The following is a 24,443-nucleotide window of genomic DNA, read 5'->3' as shown; positions in this document are numbered from 1 at the left end:
CTGGAACTGATCCGCGGATAAATCCCAGCGGATAGATCCGGTCGTGTGTACGAGGCCTCAGTCTTAGGACTAAAATGGCATTTTAGTATTAGTCCCATTTTAGTCTTCTGCAATTGTTTGAGTTTTAGTCGTATTTAGTCGACTAAATTTCCAGTACATTTTAGTCGACTAAAATGTCCTACGTTTTTAGTCAACTAAAACTAATTTTAGTTGTCTAAAATCGAACAAGTGTAGTTAAATTGTAATGCATTAGTTAACATTTCTCTACAATTTCCAAACTCATTATATATATATATATATATATATATATATATATATATATATATATAGTCAAATTTCTATTTAGTTTTAGTCTTATGCCGCGTACACACGACCATTTTTAATGGTCTAGAAAAAACAAAGTTTTTTTCGACGTGATTCTTGTCAAGCCTGCCTTGCATACACACGATCGTGAAAAAAAAATGCTGGAGGAAAGCGCGGTGATGTACAACACGTACGACGGCACTATAAAGGGGAAGCTTTTGCTGATTTTGTGTAAGTAAAAGTTTGGTGAGAGACGATTCGCGCTTTTCAGTCTTTGTGCTTTTCAGTCTGTTACAGTGTGATGAATGTGCTATCTCCATTACAAACGCTCGTTTTACCAGAACGAGTGCTCCCGTCTCATAACTTGCTTCTGAGCATGCGTGTTTTTTTTCCGTCGTTAAAGCCCACACACAACCATTTTTCATGACGTGAAAAACGATGTGAAAAATGACACGAAAATTTAGAGCATGTTCTACATTTTTAATGCCCATTTTTCACGTCGCAAAAAATGCTCTGGAGCCTACACACGATCAATTTTAATAACATAAAAAAAATAAAAATGTTCACATCATGAAAAACAGTCGTGTATACGCAGGCATTAGTCTTTTGACTAAAATGCCATTTTAGTTTTAATCGTATTTTAGTCATCTTAATTGTTTTAGTTTTAGTCGTATTTTTGTTGACTAAAATAGCATTCATGCTAAATGCAGAGTATATATATATATACAGTACAGACCAAAAGTTTGGACACACCTTTTCATTCAAAGAGTTTTCTTTCTTTTCATGACTATAAAAATTGTAGATTCACACTGAAGGCATAAAAACTATGAATGAACACATGTGGAATTATACATAACAAAAAAAGTGTGAAACAACTGAAAATATATTTCATATTCTAGGTTCTTCAAAGTAGCCACCTTTTGCTTTGATTTCTGCTTTGCACACTCTTGGCATTCTCTTGATGAGCTTCATAAGGTAGTCACCTGGCGCAGCACCCCATCACTCTCCTTCTTGGTCAAATGGTGTGTTTGGGGTCATTGTCCTGTTTGAAAAATAAATGATGGTCCAACTAAAAGCAAACCGGATGGAATAGCATGCCGCTGCAAGATGCTGTGGTAGCCATGCTGGTTCAGTATGCCTTCAATTTTGCTTAAATCCCCAACAGTGTCACCAGCAAAGCACCCCCACACCATCACACCTCCTCCTCCATGCTTCACGGTGGGAACCAGGCATGTAGAGTCCATCCGTTCACCTTTTCTGCGTCGCACAAAGACACAGGGGTTGGAACCAAAGATCTCAAGTTTGGACTCATCAGACCAAAGCACAGATTTCCACTGGTCTAATGTCCATTCCTTGTGTTCTTTAGCCCAAACACGTCTCTTCTGCTTGTTGCCTTTCTTTAGCAGTGGTTTCCTAGCAGATATTCTACCATGAAGGCCTGATTCACACAGTCTCCTCTTAACAGTTCTAGAGATGTGTCTGCTGCAAAAGGTGGCTACTTTGAAGAACCTTGAATATGAAATATATTTTCAGTTGTTTCACACTTTTTTGTTATGTATAATTCCACATGTGTCAATTCATAGTTTTGAAGCCTTCAGTGTGAATCTACAATTTTCATAGTCATGAAAATAAAGAAAACTCTTTGAATGAGAAGGTGTGTCCAAACTTTTGGTCTGTACTGTATATATATATTGTAAGGGGTTAGCTCCGTAGCGGGGTGTGTGATCCTTGGATGGGTTCGACACACACTGAATTTATACAGACAGGCAGTCGAAGATGGTTGAAAACAAAGATTTTGGTTTATTCTTCCATCGTGCTGGAAACAAGTGCAAGCATCCAAACAGCATAAACAAAATCAAACATAAAATAAACCCTGGCCACTTTGGGCGTCTACCTTCCACACAGGAACCTATCTATGGAGTCTAGCACAGCCTACTGCTGGGTAGACAGTGCTGGTCATACAGCAGAAAAACAATAGTCTTTTGATTTTTATCACACAGAAAAATCAATCCTCTCCTCACCTCCTCAGAAGACCTTCAGCTACTGCTCTCTTTCACTCAGAAAGCCTCAGCATGCAGCCAATCAGTGGTAATCCTCTGGACTACTTATAGAGGCCTTAATTGCCTCATTCTGAACAGCTGAAGTCTTCCAACGCCCTTAGTCCTTTTTCTGGCTACATTTGCAGCCGACACTTAATACCAATTGGTGTATTGTCTAAACAAGGCAGAAATGTATGTCCCGTCTGTGACAACACCCACAGATTTACCTGACTTCCTGTCACATACCCCCCCTTTTGTTTCAACCCTAGGGTTGGGACATGGGTTGCCAGGCAGGCATGCACTCGGGACAACCCATCTGTATTCCCCATTTTAGCACCGGGGCGATGCGCTATAGCAAAACTAAATTCCTGGAGGGCCAGGAACCACCTATTTATTCTCCTATTGGTCTCTTTGTTCTGTGCCATCCACTTCAATGGGGAATGATCTGTCACCAGTTCAAACTGTCTATCCACGAGGTAGTACCGGAGAGAATCCAAAGCCCATTTCACCCATGGGATTTGTATTCGTGTCATTATCTCTTGTTTTATTAAATTGATCACAAACAGCAAATTATCATATTCAGTATTCAGGCCCCACAGCTTCACTTTATTGGCTTCATACTGGGCTTTTTTTTTTTTTTTTACGGCAAGCTCTGGAAGCCAGCTTGTTTTTCTTCTTACGAGATCGTGGCCTGGCAGTGACAGGAAGCTCCGATACGGGTGTTAGGTCACTGATTACTTTATTCAGTTTACGCAGTTCACCACCAATCTGCAGAAGTTTTCTTGGATTTGGAGTCAGGTCTTCCACATCTGTCCTGCGAGATTTCTTCACAGTGTACTTGCCGTGATGCAGACCATTCTTCTGGTACATATTACTGGGAAGCGTGTCTCTGTCCCATTCAGACGATCTCAGCATCCCTTCCTGTTGAGAAGGCATTAATTGCTCGCTATATTCCCAGAAATACCTTTGCTTTCCTCTTTTCCTTGATGACACGGCAGTTATTCCTTTCAAATCTTCAACAGACTCATTTTCATAACCGGGCTCTGAGAAGGTATCACTGATATCATGTTTGTCATCTTCATTGTCTTCTTCTTCTTCTTCCTCCTCCTCTTCTTCCTCCTCTTCATTCTCAGAACGTTTGTGTTCACTACCAAATCCTTCATCATGTTCTTCTTCATCTAAATCAATATCCTCGTCCTCATTGTCCTGCTGGCCATCTGTCTTGATGGCCGATTCGGTAAGCCCCTCTGAGATGAAAAGTGAATAGTTGTGCTCCTCTTTCTTTTGTGAGGGATCAGACACAGAAGCTGAAACAGTAACAGTAGCTTCCACAACCCCAATTGTGGCCACATTCTGCGGAGGACAGAAAAGCTTTTGAGTCTCTATGAAAGGCAAAATGGCACAGCTTCTTCGGCCTATGGAGGGCTCTTCAATTGTCCTTTCCTGCTTTTTGGCTACAGCACCACAAAAACAAGTATTTTCCTTGGCTGCATCTATGGCAACCACAGTGCTTGTTGGTCGGCTTGGAAGTGCTGAGCTGATCTTAACCTTATCCTTTTTTTACATAGTCCTTGCACACTCCATGGATATTAATTTTCTCATCACAAGAAATATTAGTCTTTGCTACCATTTGGGTACTTGCTGCTGTCTTGGCAGCTTTTTGGGAGCAGTCAGGGGATGGCATTTCGATGACAGGGGCAGTCTTAGATGAACAAACCAGAGCAGCCACCCTTCCCGATGCCACCTCTTTTGTTCCCCATATTTCCAAACTAGTTAGCTTTGTGTCCTTGATCAGATCCTCACAATATGTGTGCCACTGCTCCCAGTGAGATGTTAAGGGTGGACTGTTTCCAAGGATACCAGTAAATGAGTCAAATATTTCAAAGTCTTTGCCCTCCTCCAACAACAGAAAATTTTCTGCTGGGCTTTGTTGGTATCCCAGTTCTCTGTCCCGAAAAGTCGGTTACTGGCCTGACTCCCAGCCTCGGTCTGCTGTCTCTGAAGCTGTGTTACGATGGCCTCCATTTGCTGCTGGTGTCTCTGTTCTAAGCCTGCAATGCTCTCTTGGTGAACTTGTTGTTGAGCTGCAATGCTCTCTTGGTGAACCTGTTGTTGAGCTCCGCTGCAAACCTGCATTCGTCTGCTGTTGATTTGCATTTGCTAAAACCAGCTGTTTCAGTATCTCCTCCATTTTGGGTTTACTTTAATTGCCCGCGGCACTCCACCATGTGTAAGGGGTTAGCTCGGTAGTGGGGTGTGTGACCCCTTGGATGGGTTCACCACACACTGAATATATACAGACAGGCAGTCGAAGACGGTTGAAAACCAAGATTTTGGTTTATTCTTCCATCCTACTGGAAACAAGTGCAAGCATCCAAACGGCATAATAAAAATCAAACGTAAAATAAACCCTGGCCACTTTGGGCGTCTACCTTCCACACAGGAACCTATCTATGAAGTCTAGCCTACTGCTGGGTAGACAGTGCTGGTCATACAGCAGAAAAACAATAGTCTTTTGATTTTTATCACAAAGAAAAATCAATCCTCTCCTCACCTCCTCAGAAGACCTTCAGCTACTGCTCTCTTTCACTCAGAAAGCCTCAGCATGCAGCCAATCAGTGGTAATCCTCTGGACTACTTATAGAGGCCTTAATTGCCTCATTCTGAACAGCTGAAGTCTTCCAACGCCCTTAGACCTATATCAAATACACTGCCACTAACTGAATAACCTGCCTGCTAAATCTAGCTCAAGCTATCTCTCTGTTCACCCCATCAACGCTACAAACAGAGCTCTGTAAGCAGTCTTATATAGTGTGGGGCATGGACTTAGTCCCCCTGAGCCATGATTGGCCAAAGGCACCCTGCCTTTGTGTCCCTGCTGGGGAGATTTACAATCTCACTGTCTTTGGGATGAAATGTTAGGGAAAATTTAAAAAATTTGAGTTGTGGGCTAGTACACAGAAGGTACCTATTGGTGGAAAAGACATAGCCCCCTCTTTTCACATATGTGTTTAACTTAGTTTTTGGATATACCCTTTGGTAATATACTTTGCTAATTAACTCTTGTCTTTACTTATTTTTTTGCAGTGTGTCTGGCAGTGGACAGATGGCACTTTGCCGTACGCACCAGTAGCTTCTCTCTATGTACCAGCTCTACTACTGTTTTTCTGAGCATGCATGGCAAACAAAGAGGACAGTGTCAGCAATAGTGGATGTTCAAAGCTTTTATAAATATCAATGGTCCCAAAAATGTGTGAAAGTGTCCGATGTGTCCGCCTTAATATCACAGTCCCGATAAAAATTGCGGATTGCCGCCATTACTAGTAAAAAAAATTATAAAAATAAAAATGCCATAAATCTAGCCCCTATTTTGTAGATGCTGTTACTTTTGCACAAACCAATCAATATACGCTTATTGTGATTTTTTTTCCAAAAATATGTAGAAGAATACATATCGGCCTAAACTGAGGAAAAATATAAATATACATTTTTAAATAAATGTGGGATATTTATTATAGCAAAAAGTAAATATATCGTGTTTCTTTTCAAAATTGACACTCTTCTTTTGTTCATAGCGTAAAAAAAAGCAGAGGTGATCAAATACCACCAAAAGAGAGCTCTATTTGTGGGGAAAAAAGTTGCATGACCGCGTAATTGTCAGTTAAAGCGACGCAGTGCCGTAACGCAAAAAAATTGCCTGGTCATTGAACAGACAAATCTTCCAGGGCTGGAGTAGTTAATTTTATATTCCTACACATTCCCATCACAAAATATATAGGGAATTCTTTCCTGTTATCCATGGGTGTGACCTTGACAGGAAGGGGTGGATCATATTTAAATTAGGGGTTGCACAAGTTTAGTCAGGCCTAGGGCAACACAAAACCTAAATACACCACTGATGTTTAGTAATGTATTATAGCAAACAATAATAGTTCATAATAGTAGCATAAAACAAGTGAGGATAGTGTCTTCATGCGGTGTGCACACAACCTCCACCAGGTGTACCCTCACCTTAAGGGCTTCATAATTAAGCCTGTAGTTAATATCAGCAGCTTTAAAAAGATCCTCCTGTGATTCAAAGGCAGAGCAGGCACAGACCGAGGTGAACGCCGTGAAACCAGGGCTGCAAATCAGGACTTCAGGTGACACTATTACCCCTCAGAATACCAGTACAATATAAGTGTTTTTTTTTAATATGGAAATGTTATTGAAATACCAGGAGGAAGTAGTGGCTTTTGATCTGCTATTACCAGGAGGAGGAGGTGAGCTGTGATCTATGTTTGAGTTAAAAAAACACCATAAGAAAACAGAATCACAGGAGGATATTTTTAAAGCTGCTGATATTAACTTATATTATGAAGTCCTTAAAGGGTTTGTAAAGGATTTTTTTTTTATCTTAATAGCTTCCTTTACCTTAATGCAGTGCTGTTTTCATGTCCTCATTGTTCGTTTTTGCTCTCAAGTTGCTGTAATTCTTCTCTGATCTCCACACTTCCTGGTCGTCTGTTTCCTGATGACCACAGTACTGGGAGCTTTCTCTCTTTGGTCACTAACCAAGGAGGTGTGATTACTGTGGGCCAGATCCACGAAGCGCGGCGCTTCTCTCCGTCCGGCGTAGTGTATCTCAGATACACTACGCCGCCGTAACTTACTTTTTTTTGTATCCTCAAAGATTTCCCGCCGTATGTTACGGCAGCGTAGTGTAACTTAGGCGGCGTAAGGGTGCGCAATTCAAATGTATGTGATGGGGGCGTGTTTTATGTTAATACGTCGTGACCCGACGTAAATGACGTTTCTTTTGAATGGCGCATGCTCCGTCCGTGGGGATATCCCAGTGCGCATGCTCGAAATTAAACCGGAACAAGCCAATGCTTACGACGGTGACGTCATTCTACGCAAAGTCCTATTTGCGAACGACTTACGCAAACGACGTAACATTTTCAAAATTTGTTGCGGGAACGACGGCCATACTTAACATAGGATATGCCTCATATAGCAGGGGTAACTATACGCCGGAAAAAGCCGAACGCAAACGACGTAAAAAAATGCGCCGGCCGGACGTACGTTCGTGGATCGCCGTATCTAGCTAATTTGCATACTCGACGCGGAATTTGACGGAAACGCCACCTAGCAGCCAGCGTAAATATGCACTTACGATCCGACGGCTTACTAAGACGTACGCCTGTCAGATCAAGACCAGATTCCGTCGTATCTTGTTTTGTGGATACAAAACAAAGATACGACGGGGGAACTTTGAAATTACGCGGCGTATCCATAGATACGCCGGCGTAATTCGTTTGAGGATCTGGCCCTGTGTGTCTAAAACCCCACAGCACCAATCAGTTTCGTTTTCCAAACCATCACTGCCCTGTATTGGCTCTGTGGCTCTGTACATCACAGAAGCAGGAAACAACATGTAAAAACGAAACTAGAAACTACAGGTACATTATATGATTGCTTTTTATCTATTTTTAATCATTTTTAAAAGGAATCAGTTAACTATTATGTCTCTATACCCTGTAAACAGTCATTTCAGCAAAAAAAAAAAATCCTTTACAACTCCTTTAAGGTTAGGGTACACTTGGTGGAGGTTGTGTGCACACCGTATAAAGACACTATCATCACTAGTTTTGTGCTACTACTATGAACTATTATTGTCTGCTATAATACATTACTAAGGATTGTCTGCAATACACAAAGCACTTTATTTTGGACGTAAACATTTTTGATTTATAGGATATGTATATATTTATATATATAATTGTTTTCACTGTATATTATGTTTGTATTTTTGAGTATTTTTAATCATTTGTTAATAGTGCCGCACATTGTGTCATATAATTCTGGTATTATCACATGTTGGGGAAGTGTGGGGAGTGTTGGCAGCTCTGTTTAGTTTAATTTTTACTTTTAGATTTTAGTTTGGCAGCTCACAAGACTTTACCCCTTGTATTTCTCATGTTGTCACATGAAAAGATATAATAAAATATTTACAAATATGTGACGGGTGTACTCACTTTTGTGAGATACTGTATGTATATATATATATATATATATATATATATATATATATATATATATATAAAATAGATTGTACTGTAGGTGAATTATACCTCTATAATTCACCTACAGTACAATGTATAACAGCCACTAATTTAGATGTCTAGATTTGTAGATTGTGCCGCACACTTATTCACAGAATACTATCAGCTTTACATAAGTCATAGGATGCTGTTATTCCCCTTTATACTGCCTGAAGTAATATAATTATTTTAATGAATTGTGCTATTTTAAGATATACACACACACTTTACAGTCTAATGTATAGTGTAATCCATTGCAATTATGTTGAAGTGCACAAAAACCTCAAGTGTGTGTGGAGGCACATATAATACAGAATATTTTTAAATGCAGTACAAAACTATTTATGAAAAAATCGGAGATGATTTGTAAATGTGTTTCACTTTATAAAAGGGATTGTAACATTTGTCATACTCAGGCCTAGAACTTGGGTAGACAAACTGAGTGATTCTCAGAGCTGATGGGACGCTATTCCTTTCACTGACACCAAAAATGAGGAACCGGGAAAACAATGACACCAATGATTGCACTGGAGACCCCTGATCATGAAAATAATAAAGCATGCCAAGTAGCTGCAGGCTAAAATCATAGCAGTCCACCCTGCTAGTATGATTTACAAATACTGGCAATTTTGTTCCATTTTTGCCTTAAAAGATGAACATTTTTAACCACTTAAAGTGTTACTAACCCCACAACAGTAAAATCAGTCTGTACTGTATATGCAGTAAAGCATGCTTGTTAAACTTAATGTGGAACCTCCGGGGTTAATCCTACGCATTGCATGTGTAACACATGTGTGTAAAAATGCTGTTTGATCCTGGCTGCTCTGATCCCCTCCTTCCACTGTCCCCTGACAGTTTCCTAATAACACAGGGCCAGATTCACATAGAAATGCCCAGGCGCAGCGTATCAGAGATACGCTACGCCGCCGTATCTTACCTGGCTCTATGTTGAATCCAGGAAGATTTAGCATCGTAAGTTACGGCGGCGTAGTGTATCTCTCGGCACGTAATTCAAATCGGCGGGTAGGGGGCGTGATTCATTTAAATGAAGCGCGTCCCCGCGCGATTGAACTACGCATGCTCTGTTTTCGAAATTTCCCTCCGTGCTTTGCGCGAAATGACGTCGTAACAACCGCGCGTACGTTCGTGGATCGTCGGAAAAAGCTCATTTGCATACCCGACGCTGAAAACAACGCAAACTCCACCCAGCGGGCGCCGAAGTATTGCATCTAAGTTTCGAAGGCGTACGAAGCCGTACGCCTGTCGGATCTTACCCAAATGCCGTTGTATCTTGGTTTGAGGATTCAAACTGAAGATACGATGCGGGAAATTTGAAAGTACGCCGGCGTATCAGTAGATACGCCGGCGTACTTGCTCTATGAATCTGGCCCACAGAGTCTATGGGGTCAGGCTGCACATACTCAGTTTAGTGTGTATTGCTAGAGAGTTTTTTTTTCTTGGGAGAGTGCATGTGATCAGCACAGGGCCAATCAGCACTCTCCAGACAGAGGGTCAGGGGTCTTGCAGTCTCATAGGACAGTCAGAAATCTCCTCCTACAAGATCCAACCAGTGCTTGGCTTCGCTGGTCACAAGACTGCTCTAATTTCTGATGTGAAAAGGTATTTAGCAGTTTATATTTACTAAAATAATTGCATTCCAATGTTCTGTGTACTGTGGGAAATAGGATATAGTAAATGCAGGGTCCTGGGTTTAGTAACACTTTAAGGACCTAGCTTTTTTCTGGCATTTGTGGTTTAAAAGGAAAAAATATATATTTTTTGCTAGAAAATTACTTAGATCCCCAATCATTATACATTATTTTTGAGCAGAGACCCTAGATAATAAAATGGCAGTTGTTGCAATATTTTATGTCACACAGTATTTGCACGCGTTTCGTGATAGGTCACGTCCTCTCGGGGCACGAAATGCGTTGGGCGGAACGAGCGGCTTGCTGACGTCATCACCCTTATCTGCTCGGTTTCCCATACGGACGGGTTTTCCGGCCGGCGCTACAGGTTTAAGGCTGTTCTTACACTTACGAAATGTGAGTTTTTTACTGTTTGTTTTATATTTGAAAAAAGTCATTGGTTTTACACTATCAAGGCATCTGCTTTCTTTGCATGATACCATACCAATTGACGTTTATGCTGAGGAGTTTGTCGTATCATCACATCGTATCATCGTTATGGATGCAGTGCTCTGTCGTGTCTGCTGGGTTTAACACTTACCGTATTTATCGGCGTATACCGCACACTTTTTTGCCCTGAAAATCAGGGCAAAATCGTGGGTGCGCGGTATACGCCGATACCCGCTTTCCCGCGCCGAGTTTGAATACTGCGCCAACATATACCGAGCGCAGTACACTCGGGTATAGTCGGGCAGTCTCGGCTCCTTCCGCGCTCACGTCCTGGACATACAGGACGTCAGCGCGAGAGTTGCCGAGCATTGCCGACAATACACGAGTGTACTGCGCTCTGTATATGTCGGCGCAGTATTCAAACTCGGCGTGGGAAACGAGCGGGGAGGACGCGAGGACGCCGCAGAAGGACGCCGGACCCGACGAAGAGGACACCCGAAGCCGCAGACGGACGCCGGACCCGACGAGGCCGCCGATGGACGCCGCGCAAGACACCAAAACTGTAAGTACAAAAAAAACTTTTTTTCCACAGGATTCGGGCAACTTTAGGGGTGCGCGGTATACGCGGGAGCGCGTTATACCGCGATAAATACGGTATGCTGGTTTTGGAGTTTGTCGTATGAGGAGCTTGTAGCATCATCACATCGTATCATCGCTATGGATGCAGTGTTCAGTCGTGTCTGCTGGGTTTAACACTTATGCTGGTCTTGGTCCTATATCACAAGGGACCTTTGGCTCTGGTAAGCAGTTTTACCTACAATAGGGTGGTGGAATTCACTTAAAGTTGCGGATCTTGAGAAGAAAGAGCAGCTGTCAATTTGATCATCACTGGGTGTTTCCTTACATTGTAATCACATGGACCTTTTTTTTCCTTTTTAACTCACTGTGTTTTTAGGTTTTAGCCCAATGCAGGGCTCATAGTTCATGTTTTGTTCACAACAATATATGCTCCTTATTTGGTTTTTGCATATAGGTCTACACTATGGCCTATTTCATGATTTGTTAATTTTATGTTTGTGTATTGTTTACATAAACAGGCATTTTAATTTAATTTAATTCATGATCATCCATGTAATTTTCACATTTATGGTCACCTTCTCTGCAAAGATTTCCTTTGATATTAGCGCAACTATATATATTTTTCTCACTTCTTTACACTGTTATGTTTTCAGGTTAGTTGCTGCTTACCTCTGTAGAGCTTCAGGCCATCATTATTTCTAGTTATTCTAGCGCAGTTTCTTTTTACCTTTTTCTGTTAGGATGGGAGAGCCTGAAAGAGCGGTGAAAGGTAGCGGGAGGGGGGAGACATCCCCTCCCGCTGCTTGTAATAGCAACAGAGTGGCTAGTTAGCCACTTCGATTGCTATTAAAAGAGAGCCAATCATCGGCTCTAATAAACAGCTGCAGGCATCACCAGGTACAACCACTTGAAGTCAAATGATGTACCAGGAACGTAATTTGGCGGCAAGTGGTTAAGTAATTAAAAAAAATGGAAATTTCATGAAGTTGTGTACATTTATTTAAATTTGTCATTTGCACAGAACAAATTGGGATACATATTCATCTGCGTGGGCTTAATGCATACAGACACCAAAGCAGACTGTATACTTTTACCTCCCACAGTAGAAACAGACACCTCGGCATATGCTGCTATGCCGAGGAGAGGAGCTGCCATGCCGAGGAGTAGGAGAGGAGCTTTGCTGCTGAGGAGGAGGAGAGGAGCTGCGCTGCCGGGGAGGAGGAGAGGAGCTGCGATGGCGAGCCGAGGAGGAGAGGGAGGAGAGCCGCCCGCCCGAGCAGGGATACTGTTCGGCGGCTGCATTTTGAAATCCCCCCCTTCTGGAGACTCTGCAGGCTATGATGGACGCACCACATCACATGTCCCATGGTCCTCCTGGCATTGGCGCTGCAGACTCCAGAAGGCGGGACCTATGGCACTCGGCCACACTCGGCCGAACTTGGCCACAGCCGCACTCGGCCATTAGATCGGTCCCGGGCCCCAGCGCTCGGGGCCAACAATACAAAGCATAGTTAAATAGATTCGGGGCTTTTCGGGGTCCCATTCGGGGCTCCAGCCCCCTAATGCCAGGCCTAACGACGCCCCTGGCAAAATGCCTATAAAATTGCCCAAAAATTGTATACAAGCCAGACCCTGAGGAAGAGAGTGAGGGAGAGGAACTGAAGGAGAAGTGAAGCATAGAATACTAGTCAGTACTAGTGCGCAAAAGTGTATTTGCTTTGTTAAAATAAGTCACCTCTAACGTTGGGTGTCCTACGTGTGTGGATGTTGCTGTTATATGTACTAGTTTTGTTTTTTACAATTTAAAATGGGGGGCCTAAAATTGTGCAAATTTTGACTTGACTAAAAAAAAGTTGAGAAATACTGGCCTAGATAATAAATTGATCACCCAAAGATAGTGGCGACTCCCTTCACTAGTACAGTAGTACTGACCAACCTGATTCCTACACCGACCTACCTGACCACTATACTAACCTACCTGATTCCTATACTGACCTGCCTGATTCCTACACTGACCACCAAACTGACATATCTGATTGCTATACTGACCATTACACTGACCTACCTGATTCCTATACTGACCACTACACTTACCTACCTGATTCCTATACTGACCACTACACTGACCCACCTGATTCCCACACTGTCCACTACACACATTATTATTGCTCACTGATTGGTTGCTAGACAATACTGCACATAATTACCGCTTACCCATTGTTTTCTAGAGGTTACTGCACATCATTACTACAAACTGATTGATTGCTAGAGGTTACTGCAATTTATTATTGCTCACTGATTGCTTGCTAGAGATTACAGCAGATCATTATTGTTCACTGATTGGTTGCTGAAGGTTACTGCACATAATTACCACTCACTGGCCCAGATTCAGTAAGCAATTGCGCCTGCGTAACCATAGGTTACGCAGCGCAATTGCTGACTTGCGCCGGCGTAACGAGTTCTCCTGATTCAGAGAACTCGTTACGCCGACTGCAGCCTAAAATCTGCGTGGCATAAGGCTCTTATGCCACACAGATTTTAGGCTGCCTTCTTGCGTTGACCGCTAGGGGGCGCTCCCATTGTGGTCAGCGCATAGTATGCAAATTGCATACTTACGCCGATTCACAATGTTGCGCGGGCCCTGCGTACGCAAGGTACAGAGTTTCCGTACGGCATCTTTAGCGTAAGGCTGCCCCTTCTAATAGTAGGGGCAGCCAATGCTAAAGTATAGCCGCCGTTCCCGCGACGTGAAATTTGAACATTCACGTTCACTTTGAAGCAAATGACGTCCTTGCGACGTCATTTGCCGCAATGCACGTCGGGAAAGTTTCCCGACGGAGCATGCGCTCTACGCTCGGCGCGGGAGCGCGCCTAATTTAAATGATTCCCGCCCCCGGCGGGATCATTTACATTGCGCGCGCGTACGCCGGGCAATTTTGCCGGCGCGCCCTCGCAATTTACGGAGCTACTGCTCCGTGAATCGAGGGCAGCGCAAAATATTTGCGTGGGCGCAGGGCAAAATCGTTGCCCTGCGCCTCCGCAAATATAGCGCAGATCTCTTTGAATCTGGGCCACTGGTGGCTAGTGGGGATGAGCCGAACACCCCCCAGTTTGTTTTGCATCAGAACATGCGAACAGGCAATAAATTTGTTCGAACATCCGAACACCGTTAAAGTCTATGGGACTCGAACATGAAAAATCGAAAGTGCTAATTTTAAAGGCTAATATGTGAGTTATTGTCATAAAAAGGGTTTGGTGACCCGGTCCTGCCCCAGGGGACATGTATCAATGCAATTTTTTTTTTAATTGCATTTTTTTTGGGAGCAGTGAAATTAATAATGCTTAAAGTGAAACAATAAAAGTGAATTATTTCTTAAAATATCATACCTTGGGGTGTGTATAGTATTTTTTACTATAAAATAGCGCTTGTTTCCCGTGCTTAGAACTGTCCCTGCACAAAATGACATTTCTGAAGGAAAAAAAGTCATTTTAAAGTACTCGCGGCTGTAATGAATTGTCGGCTCCCGGCAATACAGAGAAAAGTCATTGAAAGTCATTGATAAAAAAATATAAAAAAAATGCGTGGGGGTCCCCCCAAATTCAATTACTAGGCCCTTCAGGTCTGGTATGGATATTAAGGGGAATTCCGCACCAAATTTAAAAAAAAATGGCGTGGAGTTCCCCCCAAAAAATCATACCAGACCCTTTATCCCAGCACACAACCTGGCAGGTCGCAGGAAAAGAGGGGGGATGAGAGAGCGCTCCCCACTTCTGAACCGTACCAGGCCACATTCCCTCAACATGGGGAGGATGCTTTGGGAGTCATGTTGATGGGGACAAGGGCCTCATCCCCACAACCCTTGCCAGGGGTTGTGGAGGTCTGCGGGCGGGGGGCTTATTGGAATCTGGAAGACCCCTTTAACAAAGGGGACCTCCAGATCCCGGCCCCCCCTATGTGAATTGGTTACTGCATATTATTAATGTTCCCTAATTGGTTGCTAGACATTGCAGCACATCATTACGGCTCACTGATTGGTTGCTAGAGGTTACAGCACATCATTACAACCCACTGATTTATTGCTTAAGGTTACAGCACATCATCTCACTGTCTGCACACCACAGACTGCAGAAGTGATGGGACCCACCAATAGACAGAAAAGAAGAACTAGAACTAATTTTTAGCAATGAGGGTTGAGGGGTGCGCTGTGTATTGAGTGCAAGGCTGAGGGATGCGCTTTGTACGGAATGCAGGGTTCAGAGGTGCACTGTGTGTGCCGTGCAGGGTTGAGGGGGGTGTGCTGTGTACAGCGTGCAGGGTTGAGGGGGGTGCGCTTTGTGTGGCATGCATGGTTGAGGTGGGTTCAATGTATGTGGAGTGCAGGGTTGGGGGTGCACTGTGTGTGGCGTGCAGGGTAGGGGGGTGCGCTGTGTGTGCCGTGCAGAGTTGAGGGGGTGTTCTGTGTGTGGCATTCAGGGTTGAGGGGTGCGCTGTGTGTGGCTTACAGGGTTGAGAGGGTGCGCTGTGTGTGGGTTGAGGGGGTGCGCTGTGTGTGGCTTGCAGGGATGAGAGGATGCACTGTGTGTGGCTTGCAGGCAAAGGGGGTGCACTGCTTGTGGCTTGCAGGGCTGAGGGGGGTGCGCTGTGTGTGGCTTGCAGGGTTGAGGGGGTGTGCTGTGTGTGGCTTGCAGGGATGAGGGGAGTTAGCTGTGTGTGGCTTGCAGGGTTGAGGGGGGTGCGCTGTGTGTGGCGTGCAGGATTGAGAGGGGTGCGCTGTGTACATCTCCCCCCAGTGCTGGCCCAAGACATTGTGCTGCCTGGGACCAAGAATGAAATGCTGCCCCCCCCCCCCCAGAAAACAAATCACGCCAACCAAAAGGCCCCCACATTCATTATTTTATATCATGATAACTAAAGGGGACCCGTCATGACTCTTTACATGTAAAGGAGTATAAAGAGGACCTGTCATGGCTCTATACATGTATAAAGGAGTATAACGAGGGCCTGTCATGGCTCTATAGATGTATAAAGAGGGCCTGTCATGGCTCTATACATGCATATAGGCGTATAAAAGGACCTGCCATGGCTCTATACATGTATCCAGGAGTATAAAGGGACCTGTGAATTGCCGGCGGCCACAATGTCTTTTGCGCAAACTAATCAATGTACGCTAATTGTGTTTTTTTTTTTTTTTTGGTACCAAAAATATGTAGAATACATATTGGCCTAAACTGAAGAAAATAGTTTATTTTTCTAAATTTTGGGGATATTTATTATAGCAAAAAGTTAAAAAATATATATATTTATAGCACAAAAAATATGCTGCCCCCCTAAAAGTGCTGCCTGGTACCCATGGTACCACCCGGTCCCATCATAGGGCCGGACCTGTCTCCCCCCCAAATACAAAGCTCTCTTTCCCACAGATTCCAGTTCAGAGCTCAGCCTCAGCCCCCCTTCGGCTGCCATCATCCCGTATAGAGCTTTCCTCTGTAGCTTTGCTCATAATGTCCATGCAGCTGTTGGTAAGGAGGGGCTTCTGTCTGTGTGGATGATGCCTCATCCTCTTCCTTCTGGCTCCAGTTTCCTCCAGTCCTGGGGTGGTCGGTGCAGGGTCAGAGTGCCAGGGCTGCATAGTAACACACTGACAGGCAGGACTCAGGAGAAGCGGCGGTGTTCGGAAGTCCGGGCTGTGGGGCGGGCTAAGTGGAGGGACAGTATGTCGCACGAGTCGGGATCCTGGTCCTTGTGTAATGGAGAGGATGCCTCATGAGTCGCCTGCCCTCCTCCTTTCACCCATTCTCCGCATGTTCACAATCCCTGGGATCATCACGAATGGTCTTCAGTGTTCATTTATTCACTGCTGTGTCACTGCTGGAGCCTAAGCCGGCACTGCACCGCAACTTCTTCCTCCATAGCGAAGCTGAAGAGCTCACAGTCTCCTAGACTGCACAGCGCAGGAGAAGAGCTGCAGATAACCTGCCACTGTGCCCCTCTAAATCCCTGCCCCCCCCCCCCATGCTACGCCACTGCCCGAAGATGCTACTTTTGTAAAAAAAATGTTCAAGATATGTTTTACTTGTTGGGAATTGCTCCAAAACTCGTAATCATTGAAAGAGAATTTGAGCCAAAATTTTTGTCTTGGGCGTGTGCTTTGGTACCTACTTGTGGAAAGAGTAAATTGTTCTGAATATCTGATGCAGTGCAATGTGTCAAAGCTGCTGATAAATTATCCAAAGTAAAATGTGTATTTAAAAAAAAAACTGTATTAGTGGACAAATGTCAATTGTCTAAGCACCTCGTCCCATTACATTAATTGATAGATAATAGGAAGGGAAAAGGGTACCAGTAGAACCCGGGGACTATTAAACGGTTTAAAAACAAAAGAAACAAAAGAATATAGAAAAATATTTTATTTTTGACAATTAAATAACATCAATTACGATAAATGAATGAGATCTCCAATAGGTTATACATAGGAGATCAAAAGAAGCATTGACTTGTATGTTTGCTCTACATGTTTCGCTCGGTATGGAGCTTCTTCAGGAGCGTTATGAAGCAATGCTGGGTATCAAAAGAAAATTACAAATGATTAATTGACTATAATGATTACATAAAATATCAGCAGTATTTGATACTGTGCATTTTTGGCCCACACTTAAAGTGGACCTTCAGTAATTTTTTTTCAACTTTCCATCTATTAAATCTTGTGCCCTTGTTGTTTTAACTTTGGATAGTAAGACATTTTTTTCTGCTAATAAATACCTTATACAGCCCACTTCCTATTTCTTGTCTGGTCATTAGCCTAGGCTTATGACATCATGCACAGTTCTCTCTCTCACTCTTGTGAGAGTTTACCAGGAAGGAAAGAGGGATGAGAGCTGCAGAGCTGTAGGTGTGCCTCTGTGTGTCTGTGTAAATACAGGAAGTGAACAGGCAGCAGCTTCAGCTGCCCACAGTTAAAATGGTTGCAGCCAGACTTCGTGGGAAAGATTTCTGCAGCATATTTGGCAAGTACAGAATATATAAAATCATATGCAAAGTGGTTGGAGGGAGGCTTCAGAACGGCAAAGATGTTTTTATTACAAATTGTGGCACAGATTCAGAAAGAAGATACGACGGCGTATCTCCTGATACGCCGTCGTATCTCTGAGTCCGGCCGTCGTATCTATGCGCCTGATTCATAGAATCAGGTTACGCAAAGATCTCCCTAAGATCCGACAGGTGTAAGTGACTTACACCGTCGGATCTTAGGCTGCAATCTCACGCTGGCCGCTAGGTGGCTGCAATCTCACGCTGGCCGCTAGGTGGCGAGGAATATGCAAATGAGGAGTTACGCCGATTCAGAAACGAACGACCGCCCGGCGCTTTTTTTTTACGTCGTTTGTGTTCGGCTTTTTCCGGCGTATAGTTACCCCTGCTATATGCGGTGTATCCTATGTTAAGTATGGCCGTCGTTCCCGGGTCGAATTTTGAATTTTTTACGTCGTTTGCGTAAGTCGTTCGCGAATACGAATGGACGTAATTTATGTTCACGTCGAAACCAATGACGTCCTAGCAACGTCATTTAGAGCAATGCACGCTGGGAAATTTTACGGACGGCGCATGCGCAGTTCGTTCGGCGCAGGGACGCGCCTGATTTCAATTTTAGTCACAAAATATTCCAACTGCACACCTTCCAGGAAAATGGCCAATAAGTAAAAGGGTGCTGAAACGATCACCAGCTGGGAACCGGAAAGCAAATCATGTACACATATTCGCCAGCACACCAAGGATCATTGAAAAAACGTCCAAAAATTTAATGCATAATAGCGATCCAAAAAGCAACGCTTTTTGGATCGCTATTATGCATTAAATTTTTGGACGTTTTTTCAATGATCCTTGGTGTGCTGGTGAATATGTGTACATGATTTCAATTTTACACGCCCCCTACCCGCGGAATTTGAATTCCGCCGGGGGATTTACGATACGCCGCCGCAAATTTACAGGCAAGTGCTTTCTGAATAAAGCACTTGCCTCAAAAACTTGCGGCGGCGTATCGTAATTGAGATAGGTTACGCGGATCTAAAGATCCGTTAACTTATCTGAATCTAGCCCTGTGTGAACAGACTGCAGTTCCTCTTTAAGTACAGGAGAAGCAAACAAAAAGAAAGTATCTGTTGTGCTTCCTGTTGTTTGTAAAAAAGTGCTTTTTTTTTTAAAATGTTATGGGTGATACCGCCTTTTGATCTAGTTTGATAATAAATCTTGTAATTCTTATCTATTCTGCTCTTAGATGAAGAACTTGATGTATATGAAGAACCATCTGACTCTGTCTTATCAATCAGAACGGGACAGAAACGGCCTTACTGAAAATATGGGACGATGCACTCGAGGCCGCAGACGAAGGAGAATCCTGTCTCCTGGTTCTGCTGGACCTAAGCGCAGCTTTTGACACAGTAGACCATAAATTGCTACTGAGACGACTAACAGAAGTCGCCGGAGTCTCAGAAGATACCTTACCATGGTTCTCCTCTTTTCTTGGAAACCGATCACAAACAGTGAAACTGGGATCCTTCACGTCAGAAAAACGCACGGTGCCATGTGGGGTCCCCCAAGGATCCCCCCTATCACCAGTGCTGTTTAATATCTATCTTCGTCCTCTCTTTGATATTATCAGTAGCCATGAACTACTTTATCACTCTTATGCAGACGACACGCAGTTGTATTTTCGCATCTGCCATAAAAAGGATCATCATCTCAGATTAGAGAAATGTCTCTCTTCAATAGAAAACTGGATGACTAAGAGTTATCTCAAACTCAATAGTGCTAAAACAGAACTCTTTATCTTCGATGCCAGTCGGAAGAAACCACCGACAACAAACTGGACACCATCTCCCATCCTGGGACAAATCATCGCCCCTAGCTCCAAAGTCAAAAGTCTGGGAGTCACGTTTGACACCTTCATGACAATGGACGCACAAATAGGGTCAGTAGTCAGCGGGGCGCACCATTTGATGCGCCTTCTACGCAGACTAATTCCATTTATCCCCAAAGAAGACGTAGCAGTCGTGGTGGGAACTATCGTGAATTCCAGACTGGACTATGCAAATGCCCTTTACCTCGGGCTACCCAAGTACCAAATCGCTCGTCTTCAAGTCGTACAGAATACGGCCGCTAGACTGGTGACTGGGAAAAAATCTTGGGAATCAATCTCACCTTCACTGAGATCCCTTCACTGGCTGCCAGTGAAAGACAGAATTGCATTCAAAGCACTCTGCCTGACACATAAGTGCATCCAAGGGAAGGCTCCTAGATATCTATGCGACAAGATCAAACCGCACAATTGCAATCGCATGCTGCGATCCACCGACCAAAATCTGGTCAAGGTTCCTAAAACCAAATGCAAGTCCAAAGGAGAAAGAAGGTTTGCTTTCCAGGGCCCCAGGCTTTGGAATGCTTTACCAACCAGCATTCGGTTGGAGCAAGACCACCTGTCTTTCAGAAGGCAGATCAAAACCCTGCTTTTCTGAAAGGCATGAGACACAAACAACAAGCGCCCAGAGGCGATTCAGTTCGCATGTGCCGCGCTATATAAGTTTTTCATTCATTCATTCATTCAATCACTAGCTGAATACCCGACGTTGCCCGGTCTTCCTATCTTAACCTTTTGGGGAGGAAAATCATAGTAATATAAATATACCCATCTTTTATATAAGGGTGTAGGTAAGGGTTAATTTAACTGTCATATATTTTTATTTGGCATATAAGTAATATGTGTACCAGGTATTATTGAAATATCTCCAGGCGTACAGAAGTTATGTGGGAACATACATTTCCCATTGATTTGCATGGGACTTTAAACAAAAACCCCGACCCTCACAAATGGGGGTAGTTAAGGGATAAATTAACTATCCTATAGTTTAAGTGGACATATAAGTAACATGTGACCAAGTGTTATCGAAATATCTACAGCCGTTTGGAAGTTATGAAGTAACATGTATTTCCCATAGAGTTGAATGGGACTTTAAAGAAAAACCCCGACCATGGCAAATGGGGGTGGGTAAGGGTTAAACCACCTACCATGCCCGGATTGGCCAATCGGGAGAACCGGGAGAATCCCCGGTGGGCTGGTCGGGTTGCAGGCCGCAGGGCTGTCTTACTGAGCAGGCACCCCTGGGGCCCCATCAGATGTCAAGCAGCGGCACCCCCCTCCCGCGGCTCGGCTCCGGCTCTCCGCTCTTATGTGTTTTCTTATGTAAGTCGCAGACTTGCAGTCATCACAGGCTGGGGCGGACAGGTCACTGGTCAGCCGCACCCCGGCGCTGCGAGGGGGGGAGCTGTCGTGCCCAAGTGTCAGACACTGTTCCCCTCTCTCCCTCCTCCTCCTCTCCTTGTCTCACGTGTGCGTTGTGAAGCAGTCCTAACGGCGCCAGGAGCAGAGGGCACTCTATGATGCTGATATTAAACAGTAAGGTCGCCTCCCCCCCTTATCTAGCAGGCAGCAGCAGAGTTACATCCATCGGTCACGGTCAGTGAAGCTGAGACACCAGGGCTGTCATGGGACGGAGGGAGGGGGGGGTGGAGTACAGATGTATGGGGCCCTGTGTGTGCTCGTGCCAGCATAATACAGTGTCCTGCAAAGAATAGTGTGTCCTCTCCACAGGTCCTCCTGCCCTTTACTGTCACTCTGCCTGCCACCCCTCTTCTCAGCCCTCCTGTCATCCTGCCCTTACTGTCACTCTGCCTGCCCCCCCCTCTTGTCACTTTGCCTGCCCCCCCCCTCTTGTCACTCTGCCTGCCCCCCCTCTTGTCACTCTGCCTGCCCCCCTCTGTCACACAGCCTGCCCCCCCCTCTTCTCAGCCCTCCTGTCATCCTGCCCTTACTGTAACTCTGCCTGCCCCCCTCTTGTCACTCTGCCTGCCCCCTCCTGTCACACAGCCTGCCCCCCCTTGTGTCACTCTGCCTGCCCCCCTCTTGTCACTTTGCCTGCCCCCCCCTTGTCACTCTGCCTGCCTTCCTCTTGTCACTCTGCCTGCCCCCTCCTGTCACACAGCCTGCCCCCCCTCTTGTCACTCTGCCTGCCCCCCTCTTGTCACTCTGCCTGCCCCCTCCTTGTCACTCTGCCTGCCCCCCCTCTTGTCACTCTGCCTGCCCCCCCTCTTGTCACTCTGCCTGCCCCCCTCTGTCACACAGCCTGCCCCCCCTCTTGTCACTCTGCCTGCCCCCCTCTTGTCACTCTGCCTGCCCCCCCCTTGTCACTCTGACTGCCCCCCTCTTGTCACTCTGACTGCCCCCTCCTGTCACACAGCCTGCCCCCCCTCTTGTCACTCTGCCTGCCCCCCTCTTGTCACTTTGCCTGCCCCCCTCTTGTCACTCTGACTGCCCCCCTCTTGTCACTCTGACTGCCCCCCTCTTGTCACTCTGCCTGCCCCCTCCTGTCACACAGCCTGCCCCCTCCTGTCACACAGCCTGCCCCCCCTCTTGTCACTCTGCCTGCCCCCCTCTGTCACACAGCCTGCCCCCCCCCCCTCTTGTCACTCTGCCTGCCCCCCCTTGTCACTCTGACTGCCCCCCTCTTGTCACTCTGCCTGCCCCCCTCTTGTCACTCTGCCTGCCCCCCTCTTGTCACTCTGCCTGCCCCCCCTCTTGTCACTCTGCCTGCCCCCCTCTTGTCACTTTGCCTGCCCCCCCCTTGTCACTCTGACTGCCCCCCTCTTGTCACTCTGCCTGCCCCCTCCTGTCACACAGCCTGCCCCCCCTCTTGTCACTCTGCCTGCCCCCCCTCTTGTCACTCTGCCTGCCCCCCTCTGTCACACAGCCTGCCCCCCCTCTTGTCACTTTGCCTGCCCCCCTTGTCACTCTGACTGCCCCCCTCTTGTCACTCTGCCTGCCCCCTCTCTTGTCACTTTGCCTGCCCCCCCTCTTGTCACTCTGCCTGCCCCCCTCTTGTCACTCTGCCTGACCCCCTCTTGTCACTTTGCCTGCCCCCCTCTTGTCACTCTGCCTGCCCCCCCTTGTCACTCTGACTGCCCCCCTCTTGTCACTCTGCCTGCCCCCCTCTTGTCACTCTGACTGCCCCCCTCGTCACTCTGACTGCCCCCCTCTTGTCACTCTGCCTGCCCCCTCCTGTCACACAGCCTGCCCCCCCTCTTGTCACTCTGCCTGCCCCCCTCTTGTCACTTTGCCTGCCCCCTCCTTGTCACTCTGCCTGCCCCCTCTCTTGTCACTTTGCCTGCCCCTCCTCATGTCACTCTGCCTGCCCCCCCTCTTGTCACTCTGCCTGCCCCCCCTCTTGTCACTCTGCCTGCCCCCCTCTTGTCACTTTGCCTGCCCCCCTCTTGTCACTTTGCCTGCCCCCCCTCTTGTCACTCTGCCTGCCCCCCCTCTTGTCACTCTGCCTGCCCCCCCTCTTGTCACTCTGCCTGCCCCCCCTCCTGTCAGCCTGCCCCCTCCTGTCACTCTGCCTGCCCCCCCCCTGTCATCCTGCCCCCCTCTTGTCACTGTACCCCCTTCTGTCACTCTGCCTGCCCAGGGGTTAAATAGTCCTGTTCCTTCCCCTGGCCCCCAGCTGATTCCACAGAATATACTGGAATGGCAGAACAGCCTTACGGCTCATTTACACATGTAGTGCCCTCTGAAGAGCAATCCACATTTGTATTGCTCTTTAGAGGGCATTTGACAGGCACCTGTTTAAACCCCACAGTATTGCCCTGCAATTTAATGCATTGCACATGGATGCGGAGAGCCCCCATTAACTTGAATGGGCCACATTCAGCAGGCAATACTGCTCACTGAACCCAACAGTGCAGACATGTTTTGCCGCACTGTGATGCAAAGCATTTTGTCTGTGGCAAGTGTGTACATCCCCCCCCCTCTTGTCACTCTGCCTGCCCCCCCTCTTGTCACTCTGCCTGCCCCCCTCTGTCACACAGCCTGCCCCCCCTCTTCTCAGCCCTCCTGTCATCCTGCCCTTACTGTAACTCTGCCTGCCCCCCTCTTGTCACTCTGCCTGCCCCCTCCTGTCACACAGCCTGCCCCCCCTTGTGTCACTCTGCCTGCCCCCCTCTTGTCACTTTGCCTGCCCCCCCCTTGTCACTCTGCCTGCCCCCTCCTGTCACACAGCCTGCCCCCCCCTCTTGTCACTCTGCCTGCCCCCTCCTTGTCACACTGCCTGCCCCCCCTCTTGTCACTCTGCCTGCCCCCCCTCTTGTCACTCTGCCTGCCCCCCTCTGTCACACAGCCTGCCCCCCCTCTTGTCACTCTGCCTGCCCCCCTCTTGTCACTCTGCCTGCCCCCCCCCTTGTCACTCTGACTGCCCCCCTCTTGTCACTCTGACTGCCCCCTCCTGTCACACAGCCTGCCCCCCCTCTTGTCACTCTGCCT

The 24,443-nt window shown here is 46.1% G+C and overlaps 1 pseudogene; it reads right to left on the bottom strand.

Annotated features, from left to right (window-relative positions):
- Nucleotides 1–24,443, bottom strand: part of LOC120935752 — an 82,675-nt pseudogene that overhangs the window by 25,592 nt on the left and 32,640 nt on the right.

This window comes from Rana temporaria, chromosome 4 (genome assembly GCF_905171775.1).
Source record: "Rana temporaria chromosome 4, aRanTem1.1, whole genome shotgun sequence".
NCBI classification, from domain to species: Eukaryota; Metazoa; Chordata; class Amphibia; order Anura; family Ranidae; genus Rana; species Rana temporaria.
Note: the sequence above shows the minus strand (reverse complement) of the source record. Positions and strands in the feature narration are given on the sequence as shown.